Here is a 14,503-nt window from a genome sequence, read left to right as displayed (position 1 = left end):
TCTTGTTACTCTTATGGTGTAAGGAAATAAGACTGATCTATGGCAGTGTTATACTCTGACACTTCCCATCTTAGAATTGTACAGGCAGCGGGAGACAGGACACCATCATCCATATATAAAGTACACTGCTCTCTTTGGACACGTGAACCCATGACCTGGCTGTAGCCTAATTTACACCTCCCACTAAGAGCATCAGAATTATGTCATTACCTAGAATCCACTGTTGAAATATAATCCCAAGTAATATGTGTGAAATATATTATTATTATTATTATTATTATTATTATTATTATTATTATTATTATTATTATTATTATTATTATTATTATTAATACCCATCCATTTTCTAACCACTCCAACTAATTCAGTGTTGCTGGGGAGCCAGAGCCTGTCCCAGCAAGCAATGGGCGCAAGGCAGGATTCACCTTGGACAGGATGCCAGTCCATATAACCAAGGTCCTGACTCTCTGTGGTCATTAAAAATCCCAGGGCGTTTCTCGAAAAGAGTAGGGGTGTAACCCCGACGTCCTGGCCAAATTTCCCATTGGCCCTTACCAATCATGGCCTCCTAATAATCCCCATCTCTGAACTGGCTTCATTACTCTGCTCTCCTCCCCACTGATAGCTGATGTGTGGTGAGCGTTCTGACACACTATGGCTGCCGTTGCATCATCCAGGTGGATGCTGCACATTGGTGGTGGTGGAGGGGAGTCCCCATTACCTGTAAAGCGCTTTGAGTGGAGTGTCCAGAAAAGCGCTATATAAGTGTAAGCAATTATTAATTATTATTATTATTAATTATTCTATTTGATAGGAAACTCCAAGAGGTGAACAACAGGCATCAATGTCATTACAAAAAAGACATCAATGAAGAGTAATGCCATTGAGATAGAAAGGATAGCAGAGACTAGAATTACATTTGCAATTAAATACAGACTCCACAGAACACAGACTTGTTGTTAATGCATTACTTTCTTCCAGAATAAGCCAGAGAATCAGAGAATCAACTTGGAGTGACCCTAGTGGAGTGCAGAATTTGACATCAGATACACTTCGGATGGTCAGGTACTTTGTCAAAAAATCTGGGTACTCTTCTCAAGCAGTTTATTTTAGACTCATGTCAGAAATATTACAAGGGTGTCCTTCTATCTCCTGTGTCATAGATCTAATGACGACCTATTCTGTTTCAGTTAGATTCTGGGATGGTGGTGCACACCTTCATTTTCTCTACATTGGACTACTGACTACTGTGTTTGTGTTTGCTGTTTGTTTTCTACCACTTCTAAGTGAAACTGTCACGCCCTCTGCAGCCAGAGGGCGCTCCTTCTCTGTCCTGTCCCTAGTTTCCGGTCTGCTGTCCTTCCTGTCCCTCTCTTTCCCTTGGGCTATATATTTCCAGGTCTTGCTCTCTGTCCTCGCTCAGCATTGATGTTCGGATGTCCTGAGACCCGCCTAGCACCAGGGCGCCCCACGTCCGCTCCCTGAGGGCATAGGTTTCTATACGGCATTCCTGAACTCTTTGCACTAATGAGCCCGGGCCTTTTTCCCGTCTCGCCGCTACGCATATGGGTCTTTTTCCGCTCTCCTGCTCCCCACGGTTAGTCCCTTTGGACGTCCGTGACAGAAACCTTACCAGATTTTTAAATGTTCAAAACAGTGTCCTAAAGATTTATTTCAAAAGCCTCATTCTGACCTATAAAGTTCTTAACAATTGGAAAGCCTTGTAACTCAGAGACTTGCTGAGCTTGCTGAGGTCTATCTCAGCAGCTCTGCTCTTTAAATTCTGGCTTATTGTGTGTCTTGAATTAAGTGATCACAGGCTTATTCAGTGCAAACTGAATTTGAGGGATTGAGGGAGCAACACTGGTGAAAAGAATGAAAATGATCTTGTTTTCCTAAGAAATAAAGCATTTCTGTTTTATTTAGAACAAGTTAAATAGGAGAAATTAAAAAGTACAATGACCCCAAAATTAAAAACAATAATACTAAGCAGTAAGGACATTAGATCATTCAGCTGTAAATTTGTAAGAGATACAACTGAAGACAAGTGAAGCATGAAGAAAACCATACAAAGACTAATGATCAGAAAAATACACATATTCTTGCAATTAGGCAGAAAGATGGGACCACAGTCAAAAACTGAGAACTGATTGTCTAAAAAGTTGAAGAATTTTCTGAGAAATTATAGATTGATGACAGTGCCAACACAGACAATGTAAACAAAGACTGAACTCTGATTACACACAAGGTATCAAACGTTCTCCTAGAGGAAGAGAAACATACTGTCAAGCACATGGAGAATTGAAAGGCACCTGGATGTGATGGCACGTCAGTTAACATTATCAAAAGAAGGTGGACACGGTCTTTTAAAATTATTGGCATTGCAAAACTGTAGCAAGAAAGCAGTCGAAGAGGACTTCAGACATTACAGCCTGATGAGCCCACTGCCTATAATCTACAAGACTTCCAAAATGGTGCTCACAAACAGTCTTGAGAGAAAACTGGTTGTAATTACATTTGCACTGAACCTAAAAGAACTGCAATTACAGCTTCAATTCCAGGAACTTTATACATCACCAGCATCAAAGCAGGCCTGATAATAAACTGAGAGAAAACAGTGATGTTTCTTTGTGTGTCCTCTGATTTGTGTTTCACTCTTTATTGTGATGAAGTCACCTGGATTGACTTTGTCAATTCCTATGAGCATTCTGAATACATTTACTGCATATGGTCCCCCTATAATATTCTCTGTACAAGACCAAAAAGATTCCATTCCTCCAGAAACAGGTTAAAAGGATTAGCTACCCTCTGATAGGGAGAAATTAGGTGTGATCTCTCTGGTAGACAGAACCACTTCAGCAAATGGTGCAGTCTTAATGAAACTCATTAAGGTTTAGACATACAGTAAAGAGGAAACTAATTATTATAGCAGGTTGTGGGACATACAGTATTAGAGAAAAAAAGGAGTTTTATTACACTGGGTTATGGCTAGGGATATTGTAGGTCATTAATAGAAATCAGAAAGTGTAGTGGTCTTAGTAGAGATCTGTGTGATACTCCATTAATTCTATCACCTCAATTTAAGCATTCACACCTTATCTGTACTCTGTACTCTCAAACCAAATACTACATGTAAGATGACTTTTCTTCATCTCTTTAGAACTTCAAAACACTTCTGAAAATCTAAGGCCAAATGAAACAGTATGTTCCATATTCATATCCATTACTGTTGTTGCTTGTTCATAGAATTTTAATAAGTTGGTTATACAAGACCCACCTTTTCTAAATTCCTACTGACTATGCCCTAGGATTTTATTGTCATATAAGTGATTCTAAAATTCAGTTCTAATAACTGTTTCCATAACATTACATGTAATAGAAGTCAGACTTACTTGTCTATAATAACTTGGTGCAATTTTCTCACCCTTCTTATGAAACACTACATTAGGAATTCTCCAGTCTGTGGGTGCTACCCCTGTCTTGAGCAACTGTTGGACGAGTTGTGTCAATGTCTTCTAAATAACTTCTCTCCTTTCTTTAAGTACAATTCTAAAACAGCATTGAGATCCCAAAATACTTCAACCTTTTCTATACTAATACTGTACTAGATAATACAGAACTTTGTCCTACTGCTGCCAGAGGCAATTCATCAACCATATGAGATACACCTTTGTTCAGCAACTGTCAGAAGAGCTGCAATCTCATTCTATTATCTGAAGTCATATAAAAGCTTTCAATAAAGTGTCTTGCAGGAGAAAAGTTGTTATTTAAATTTATGATTATCCTATTGTAAGTCATGATTTTGATAGTACCAAATGACCCAATGAATATAATTTTGACAATTAATAACAAGTAACAACACTTAGGCTGTGCTCTGCACATTTTAATTTAAAAGGTAAATCACATGAATCAGCCATTATTCAGTAGTTTCAATATGCTGTGTTTGCATGATCTGCATGGTGGCAATCCTGTATAACTGTAAGTGCTATGACTTGGTTCCTCTCTTTTAAATTTTGTGCTGCAGTCTCCGTTTTATTAAACAATTCCTCAGTTTTCCGCTTCCAAGTCCTTAGAAAAATAAGCGCAGCACTTAGAGGTTCTTTGCAGCCAAGTAAAATATATCCATAGTCTCTGGTCACAGTATCATTTCCACAGTTGGTACTCTGGGCATTGCTGATATGTCATTTCCCATAAAAATAGGTTTTCATGATGTGGTACTTTAGAATATGAGCTCTACAGCTGTATTAAATGATACCTGCTTTTTATTTACATATTACAGTATTACACTTTCAACTGCCTAATTGTAGCAACAGAATGTACATATGGGTAATGTCATTTTAAAACAAGGTGTTCCTCACTAGAGCATTGTGTTCTGCTGTTAATTATAAATTACTTTCACCACTCTTTCTTTCCAGTGCCTCAGAGCTTCTGTCTTTCAATGTAGGTCAGCAGTGAGGTAATTATTTTAATCACCAGAGGATCACTTGCTTGAAATGTAAGCAAAGTTTTCTTTCAACAGATACTGATTTGCTTTCATAGTACCTTTAAATTGCAAAAATAGACACATGTATGTTTTCTGAGACTGTATCTACATGTACTGTAAGAGGTCAAAAAGACTTACCAGCAGATCATTTTTAGCAGATGTTTTTTTTTAAATGGTTTCAGAAATCTAAGTGCTAAACAGTGATGTTTTAAAGTATTGCCAAAGTGAAGAGTGTTGTAAAATCATAAACTGAAAAATTGTGTCTAAAATATAGTTTAGAATACCACATGTGCAGTACTGTACATTTCACTCCCTATTGTTACTCTGAGAGGCATTTTTGCTTCAGTATACACTACATTTCAGGAGATAAATATAACTTGGAAGTGTTACATAAAATTCTAAATTTTGTATTTTATTCTCCAAAAAAACTATACACAAGTGGAGTATTCGTGTAGATGATGAAGGGGCTCTCTATCCTGGCACTTCTAAAAAACAAATGAGAGATTTTGGCCTGACTGTTGAGTAGAGTGTGAAAAGGTTGTTTTTAATTATAAGTTTGTTTTCTGGTCAAAAGTGAATCACCTGGCAAAGTGACCGGTATAGAACATGACCTAAGATTATAAACAGATTATAAACAAGAGAAGGGCCAGCTACTGTAGATTGGTTGGTAAAGATCGATGTTGAGAATATAATAATGTATTTACCCAGATTTATTTACTCCTGAGACATATAAAATATAAAGAAAAACTGTGTGCTGTTGTATTTTTTTTAAATGTTTTATAGAATAATTTAAGCAGAGGGGCTTCTCTAGATGTACGTTTCTGCCTATTATTCAAGTTGTTTTAATGTTGGTCTTAATTTAAAACTCTTCCATTTCAACATTACAAGCAGTGAATCTAAAAAATAAAACTTATGGCATTTGTAAATTGTAATACATTTAATTGTTTTTTAGCTCTGTTGGTTTGAACAGTCTCCAACCATTTAACACATAACAATTAAAAATCACTCTGTCATTATCATAATACAAAACAGCTTTCTTACAGTTGTGTATGGTCTAGATGAACACAGCAGTCTCAGTCTGTCACTTGCTTTGGCAAAGCTGGCTTCAGAGATTAATGGCTTGCATCCTTGATGAAGAGGTATGGGAATTGCAATAGCTCTTTTCCTCCAGTTAGAGGCCACTGTCTCCAAAGGTGTTGAACAGCTCCCAGAAAATGTATCCTGACTGATCAGTCGAGCAGTGTATTTTGTGTTTTGATTGTGCTTAAGGCTTGTAGAACATAAAAATGCTTCTTTAATTAACAGTACACAATACAGCATTAATGTATGCCTTTGAAAGCAACTGTACTATATCAGTACAACCCTCCACTTGGAATGAAATCAACTATAGAGGACTATGGTCAAAAACTGTTTTATACACAATATCACAGAGACCCTGTGATAAAATGAGTTAAGCTTTTTTTACTTTATACTTAATGACATGCAATATTTGTCCTCAAGTGTATTTTCAAATCACTGACCATATTGAAGAAATGGTACATATATTACCTTGACTCTTCCATGTGGATTTAATCTTGTTGTTCCATCTCCTCACAAGTCAGAAGAGAAGTACTCTCTTCAATAGTAGGTGTGGCACTCCAGTTGGGTGTGTCATAATGGAAACTTCGAAATAAGTGGTTCCCTAGGAAAGCAGACACACATACACAGACATAGGGCACAAACTAGTGCTTTTTATAATGCAGGAAAAGCAAAACCAAACAAACCACCAAAACGATAGCCTTATTTGAGCCTGTAGTCCCTCACTATTCACACCAGGCAGTTGAACAAGACTCTCCAAGACTTCAGTCTCTATTTCTTTGAGATTCTTTATATAACTCTCCAAAAATGATCTACTAAATACCAAACAGGATAAATGAGCTCAATGGTGTGTTCTAGTTAATATTTGTTTTGTTCTTAAGTTCTTATGTTATACTGTAAATCACAAAGAAAATATTTATCTTGCTTGTTTCAATCTATTCGAGCCTTTTTTTGCAGTCATCTTCAATTCGGAATATTATGTGCTGTTTTGCTAACTTGTACATTGTAACTAATAAGATTTTCTAGGCTAGGCTGGATATATTTAAACATATTACAACAAAGATACTTAAATCTGCAGTGGATGTCAATGAAGCAGCTGCATGTCATAATTGTATTATTATATTTTGTAAATGAAACTTTAATTTCTAAAATATTGAATATTTTCTTCATTTTCAAGACCTTGCACTAAGTGAAATTAAATGCCAAATTTTAAAATAAAAACCTTACTGTCGTTTAATGGGATCACACAATTTATTGTTAAATTGGAGCATAATTGTTAACCATTACTCTCCGATCCTAGCCCATCCCAAAAGAATCATCAGTGATGAAACAACATGACTGTGTAGTTTGTTCCAGACTGAACAAACCTTTGGGTAAGGAAAGGTCTCGTTTTAAATGACTTCCACATAGGTTCTCCTTGAACACATAGTTTTCACATTTTGTTGTTTTAAGCTATGCATCTATGACGATCTGAAATAGTAATTCATACAGTATGTGTTCAATACACAACCTAAGAAAGAAATAAGTAAATATAATTAATATGAAAGAAAAATGAAAAACATGATTGTATAGGTATTCAAATCCTTTGCAGTGGAAAACCTAAATTAAGACAGGTATAGATAATTATCTTAATGAGCCAACCATTTAGTTGAGTTGCCCTTGTCTTTGTGCAATAATAGGGGTTCACATGATTTCACAATAAATATGTCTCTGAAGGGTCCCTCAGTTTGGCAGTAAATTTCAAGCAGATTCAATCATGAAGACCAAAGAACTTTTAAAACAACTCAATGATATAGTAGTATAAAGGCACAGATCAGAAGAGAGACAAAAAAAAACATTTCAAAGACTCTTAATATCTCTTTGAGGATGATGACATGGATCATTAAATAGGAAGCACCCAGACACTGCCAAGATCAGGCTGTCCCTCCAAACTGAGCAGCCAGGCAAAGCGGAAATCGGTTACGGATGGCACCATGAGGCCAAATTCAAACTAGAAATAGTTACAGAGTTCAGCGGTTGAGATGAGTCACTCTATAAAGCTGGCCTGCATGGCAGAGTGGAAAACCCATCTCATATCCCATGTGGAGTTTGCAACAAAGTAGTTAAGTGATACTGCAAACATGTGGTGAAAGATTTTGTGGTCAGACGAGACAAACATGGAACTTTTAGTCTGAATTCAAAGCACTACATCTGATGCAAACCCAACAGTGCATCACTCACGTCAGCACCATCCCTACTGTCAAGCATGGTAGTGGCAGTGTTAGGTTATAGTTCTGCTTCTCATCAGCAGGGACTGGGAAGTTTGTCAAGACTGATGGGAACATAGATGTAGCAAAGTACTGGCAAATCTAAAAGGAAAACCTGGTTCAGACCTAAAACTGGGTCAATAATTCACCTTTCAGCAGGAGAATGGTCCAAAGCACAAGGCCAAAGCTACACTGGAAAGGACAATGTCCTTGATTGGCCCAGTCAAAGTCATGACTTGAATACTTGTGAAAATCTATGCAAAAGCCTTGAGAACATGTACAGTACCCATAAGCAATTCCCAAGCAACTTGTTAGAGCATGAGAAAATCTGCCAAGACGATTGGGCAAAATTGCTCCAAACAGGTATGTGCATGGGTACAATGAACTGAAAGACTTGAGGTTGTCATTGCTGCTAAAGATGCTTGTACCACATACAAGTTCATGGGTATGAATAATTATGTAATCACCAAGTTTTAATCTTCTGATATTAAGTTTTAACAATATATATAATCTGTGGGTAATTATACAAAATAGGACACCATAGGAGGGGTCTGAATACGTTTGCAATACAAGAACAGAAGAAATGTTACAGAAGTGAGGAAGTCATTCGGTTCATCTAGTATATTTGATAGTTAATTGATGTAGGGATCTCATTGAGCGGTTTCTTGTAAGAAGATAGAGTTGATACAGTGTTGTATTGCCTAAATACTCGGAAGGTCTCGGAATCCAAGTAGAGGATCTCAATTTCTACTATCAAAGTTGCAATTGCACTTGTAAAATACTCTCAGTCCTAATAATTGCATCCCTTTGAGTAGCAATTTCCATCCCAAAGACCTTCCCATATATGACAGGACCAACTTATGTCCCGCCTGCAACAGGACACTTGGTGTTGACACTTTTACTCTTAAAGGTTAATGGGATCTTTGATTAACAAACCTCAGTTTAACCTTTCGTCTGAAGGATAGAAGCTCTTATAGCCCATTGCACCTGGTTAACTTGGACAAATATAACAGAACCAGATTTTTTAATTCTGGTTCAGAGGGAAGAGTGCCACCTACTGTTCCACAAGGATCACTTAGGACCACTGACAGCAGCAACCTTTCCCAGAGGTTTTTCCGATTGTAGTGCTGCCCAGGCACAGTCCTACTTTGCATCTGGAACCTTATGAGATTAACCTCTTAGGTGAAGTAAAAAAGAGCATTAAAACAGATTCCTTCACCATTTTTCTCACTCTTTATAATAATAATAATAATAATTGCTTACACTTATATAGTGCTTTTCTGGACAATCCACTCAAAGCGCTTTACAGGTAATGGGGACTCCACTCCACCACCACCAATGTGCAGCATCCACCTGGATGATGCGACGGCAGCCATAGTGTGCCAGAACGCTCACCACACATCAGCTATCCGTTTATATACTGTATTATATAGCATATTAATATATTTACATTGACTTAATTATATACTTAGGCAGTCTGTGTCTATTTTGACAAATAAAGCAAAGAAGAGGCAATGAGTTCAACTTTCCATATTTTAACAGGTCAAATAGAACAAATTTAGAGCAATTTCATAATCACAACCATTTTCAGAGGGCATGCTGCCACTTACACCATCTGTTACAACTAGTAATTAACTGATTTGACCATTTATTTTTCCTAAAATAATGTGTTATTGGGGTAATTAATACTTATGGGTGAGGAGAGACATTGACACAGCCTACAGCAGGCATGGTTCCATTAAAAATGTATTTTCTCAGCTCTTCCAACCTTCAGGACTACTTAACTGCTGCCATTTACCTCTGGGCCTATGCCAAAAATGCTGAGAGATTCTCCGACACATTTCTGAGGTGGACTCATGTCCTCTAGACATTAAAGGCATCAAATAGCTTTTGAAGACCATGAAGGATTAAAATGCAGGTCTTAAAATGAAAAGCCTAGAATTTGTCCAGTTAGACTGTACTGTATGTAGCTTAAAGATTACCATGTACTGACCAGTGATTTGCTTTGCTTGTGTGAATTAAATGTACGTAATACTACACCTGCCATTGCATTGGTAGTGGTCTCTCCAAGGTCAACAATATAGTGTTGTTTCAGCTTTGGTAAATGTGATAGATGATATACAGTCCTATGAAAAGTACAGGTTCACTTTACATAGGAAATGGGGCCATTTCAGTTTTATACTTTGGCCTCCATTTACTTTTTGTATTAACGACCTAGTGGTATTACTTAATTGTTTACATGTTAATGAGTGATTCAATGAGTATTGAATCTATATAGTTTATTTAATCACATTTAAGGTTCCCAGGGTGCTTCACAATAATGTCATAGCCAAACCAGTTATGTAACACTGATCTGTAGCCCCGTGTAATGAGGAAAAATGTCTGCCTCTTTTTTTGGCAGCACAATCCCTAAACTTCTTGATAAAATTGCTGCAGCTTTTATGGAAGCATTTTAGAAAGTGATGGTATAACACATAAAAATACAAAGATTGAAAAAGAAGTAGGCTTAGCTGTTGCCCAAGGTCAAACAGAACATCTTGCTAGTACAGGAATATTCATTGCTCAAAAAACTGGTGAATATACAGTATGAGTATCCATACAGACCGGAGAGTAAAGGTGGGGTTTTTCTGAAACAATGATTTGAAATCCTACAGTAAAACATTGGTCTTACTGCCTTGTTGGCACTGAGCTGAAGAAATCTCAGTTTCCACATTTCTTTATTTTCTTAGCAGGTAGATCTGGGTACAGATGTGGATCAGCAGGCTATGCCATTACATCAATCAAGTCAGGTTAATTGGCACACAGAAGTAATATTCTGTATGTGAATGTTGCCCTAGACAGAACAAGGCAGCTTTCATGGTGAAGGAGAACAAATGCATGGCTGGTGGTGATATTTGTGAATAGTAGATTCAGCAAAATGGTGTCAAAGGAGAGAATCAATGTCTCTTTCAAACAGTAGACATTGACTGTCTTCAAAAGCCCTGCACATTTTCAGTGACATCCAAGAACCACCCTGGAGGGATCAAAGAGGTTACAGGTATATCATATTAAATTTGGTGGATAGAGTAAGAGGATAGAGTCTTGGGATCTTAACTTGTTTCATTTTGAGATTAAAGCTGGTATGTTTGAGGGAAGGGAGAATTGTGCCAGTCTAGAAAGAAAGTGTGTAGGAATGTGTGGTATAAGTTAACCTCCACTTGACTGTGATGCAAAAATAAAGAGGATGGGTTGAAAGCCTTAGTTTATGTCATGTGTGACATAAACAGTGGAGAAAGAGAGACCTGGTGGACACTGCGATGAATGCTGTCTACAACACTTATCTTCAGCCTACAATTTATCAAGCCATCTGTTCAGTACAGCAGATGCATATCTGTGGCCTATTCTCTCAGGCCTGAGACACATGAATTCCCCTCCAAAATTCCTGATTTCCACAATGTTAAAAGATGGTCCTCTAGGTGGAGAATTCACTGCTACTGGTTCGACATTGGGGTTACATCACTCATGAATCAAGTAAGCCCTGTTATACAAGTTTATTGTGAATAGTATGGGGTAGCAGGGCTTCATCCATTCATAACTGCTGTTCCTCAAATTAACACCTGTGCAGACTCAAAATGACAGACCGGACCTCCTTCTCTCACGTAAATTTCTATTACACATACATACAGTGTTTTTTTTTGCTACTGACTGCTAATGTTTGTCTGCCAAGAGGGAGTGTCATTGTTGTTACAAAGTATGAATGTAGAGATAAAGTACAGTATCTGTGTCAGTGCTTTGCTGTTTTCAGTTGTTTAGTGAAAATATGTTTGTGTTGTGTGTGTAAATACAGAGATGTTTTAAGTACATACATTATATGATGGTCACTATTGTACTATGGTATTTTTGAGAGGTACAGTAGAAGATAAGATATACAAGTAATGTTACCTTTTGATATTGGATACTGTATGTACTAAAGTGCTCTCAGGGTTGTGGAAGTGGAACAAACTACGCAGCCATGTTGTTGAAGACAATAATATGGCTACTTTCAAGAAACAGCTGAAGTAGATATTTGATTAATTACTAATAAACAGGCTATATGGACCAAATGACCCCCTTTTGCTTGTAAGCTTACTTTATGTTGTTATGATTAGAAACGTTTGAAAATTTTGCTTTCAGCTCAACTACACATATAGAAATTTGAGGGTGTAAATATTATTTGTGCCACTAGGTGGCCACAGTTCCTTTCATTTTGGATTTTACAGTTTCAGTGGCCATTTCAAAACTGGATGAAATAAACTCTAAGTACAGTATAAGTACACAGCTTTCAAGAAAAATTTTTCCTTCACACAGATGTCTGCAAATTTATAAATATTTATGTAGAACACAGTCAAGGATATTTTTTTTCTCATTTCTAGAGCTTTGCATTTCCATGATTATCTTATCCAAAATGTCTTTGAAGATCCCACAAGCTTCTAAGGTGGATAACACACAAAATATACCCCTTTTGATTCCATGTTTGTTTGTTTTTAGTAAATCGTAGGCTTATACATTCTTCTACTAATTCTCACTGATTGTCTTTCTTTAAATGAGTTCTGGTCAAATAAAACATGACACAATGTTTTTTTCTTAGATAACGATATTATGGGAAATATCCAATACTGTAAGCAATTCCACTGCATCAAACAAATGAACAGTTTTAGAACCCAAAAGAAACCTCACAGAAAACTCCAGTGTATATTTATCTATTTATAACCCGGTAGTTAAGATATGTTAAAATATGTACTGTAAATTGAAAATTAGAGTGGAAATACAAACCAATCACCATAAAACAAGTATGTCAATAACTATTGTGTGGAGAATATCTGTCATTAAAATGGGAATCTTGTATTTGTGATACCTAACCTTATTACTGAAAATTAAATCATAAAGTTATATGCCTATCTTGAAATTAATTATTAAGTAATTAAGTAAGCAGGACCAGACAAGATTACACATTATTTAGTCAGGTATGGCTAGAGGAACAAATGCATGAAAAATGGAAGACAGGACCTGATTAAATTCAAGTAAAGGAGTGCAAAACTTAGAGGAGCAGCCCTTCCATTTGTCCCATTAAAGGTCCTTGACAGAGCCATCCTTGAAGGAATAAGTCAGCTGTGGATGCCAAGTTTGGAAACCAGAAAGCCAGCTTCTGAGAAGACCTTGCACAGATCTTGCTCGGATCACATCACCACTCTTATCAGAGATTTTCATGATTGGTTATCTCAGTTGAACAATCCATGGGTGGAATTTGTCCCTGGACGTCAAACTCCTGGACTATGAGTTATGAGTGTTCTTGTAGAGAGTGTTTGACAATCTGGACAGGGAAACCCCATGGATGCTCCTCAGACAACATTGAAATACCAAAGAATCTGGCATTGAAATGATCTGTACCAGCTATGATGGCAGAACATGTAATGTTTTACTTTCTAGCATGTTCTCCATACCTTTCAAAGTGCTGATCACAGGGAAAAAGGAGTATTTCCTGTTACCCTTTCTCGTCTTGTTGGCCATCAACTGCCTCATTTCCTAGCTCACCGAAGACAGAAGAAGTGGCGGACACAAATGGAAAACCTTGATTTTGCAGACTACTTGGCACTCCTAGTACATAGTCACCAACAAATGCAATCATTCCAGAGGAGAACATGGAGATGGGTCAGCCACACCCTCCAAAAGCCCCCCTTCAGCATCAGGAGACAGGCCCCATCCTGAAAACTGCAAGGGAAAAAGAAAAGAGGAGCTCACAAAAGACTTGGAAGCGTGAGTTTGAGGCACACACTAGGAGAACTGGATCAGAGTGGAACGGGCTTGAGCAGAGATTGCCCAGAGCAGAGCACAATGGAGAAGGATTGCTAATGGGCTAAGATCCTTAAGAAGCAATGGGTTTAGGTAAGTATAAAGTTAGCAAGAAAACAGAGAATGTGATCTATGTGTTCTACTGAAATTTTCAGTAGAATAGCCACATATACTTAGTTAAGTCATGATCTAATAATGATATGATAATATAGCAAAATGAAAGGGGCAAAAACACACAAGGCAGATGAATAAGTATAACCAAAGATTATCACCTTAAAGTGAAGCAAAGATAAATATGAGTGTCATGAGAAACAGTATGACCAAATACTGCAGAGAGTCTAATGGCATAGCATACTGTATGTTTATTATTTTCATATTGCCAAAAAAAAGGTTAAAACTAAATTAATTATTTCATAGTAGTTGACGTTTGATTTATGTTTGTTAGATAGCTCTTATGTCTTTATTCAAAGCAATCAAAGCATCTTCCTTACTATCATTTAAATTAACATCACAAATAATATCGTGGTAAATTGCTTACCTAAAAAAAAAAAAGCTTCAAACTCATAAATTAGTCTTAAGCTTCTTTCCTGGCTGCTGGATATTTCTCATACCTCAGTGACGCCCTTGTAAGCACCACCTGCTTTGTTCCTTGAGAGTGACCTGACCTCTTCTACTTTCCTCCAGCTTATTAATAAACACTCTGCTTTTTATGTATGGCTTGTTTGGATGATGTGAGGCAGGAGCATGTCTTTTGCAATCGCAGCTGAAGCTGTGAACTGATTGAGGCTTTTGATGTCATTATTTGTATCTGATAAATTGACTTTGACACCTGGCAACTGAACATTAAGCAAACCCCACCTCCACCCCTCCCAGCTTGTCAAGACCTACA

The sequence above is a fragment of the Lepisosteus platostomus genome, chromosome 3 (genome assembly GCF_059453375.1).
Source record: "Lepisosteus platostomus isolate fLepPlt1 chromosome 3, fLepPlt1.hap1, whole genome shotgun sequence".
NCBI lineage: Eukaryota > Metazoa > Chordata > Actinopteri > Semionotiformes > Lepisosteidae > Lepisosteus > Lepisosteus platostomus.
Note: the sequence above shows the minus strand (reverse complement) of the source record.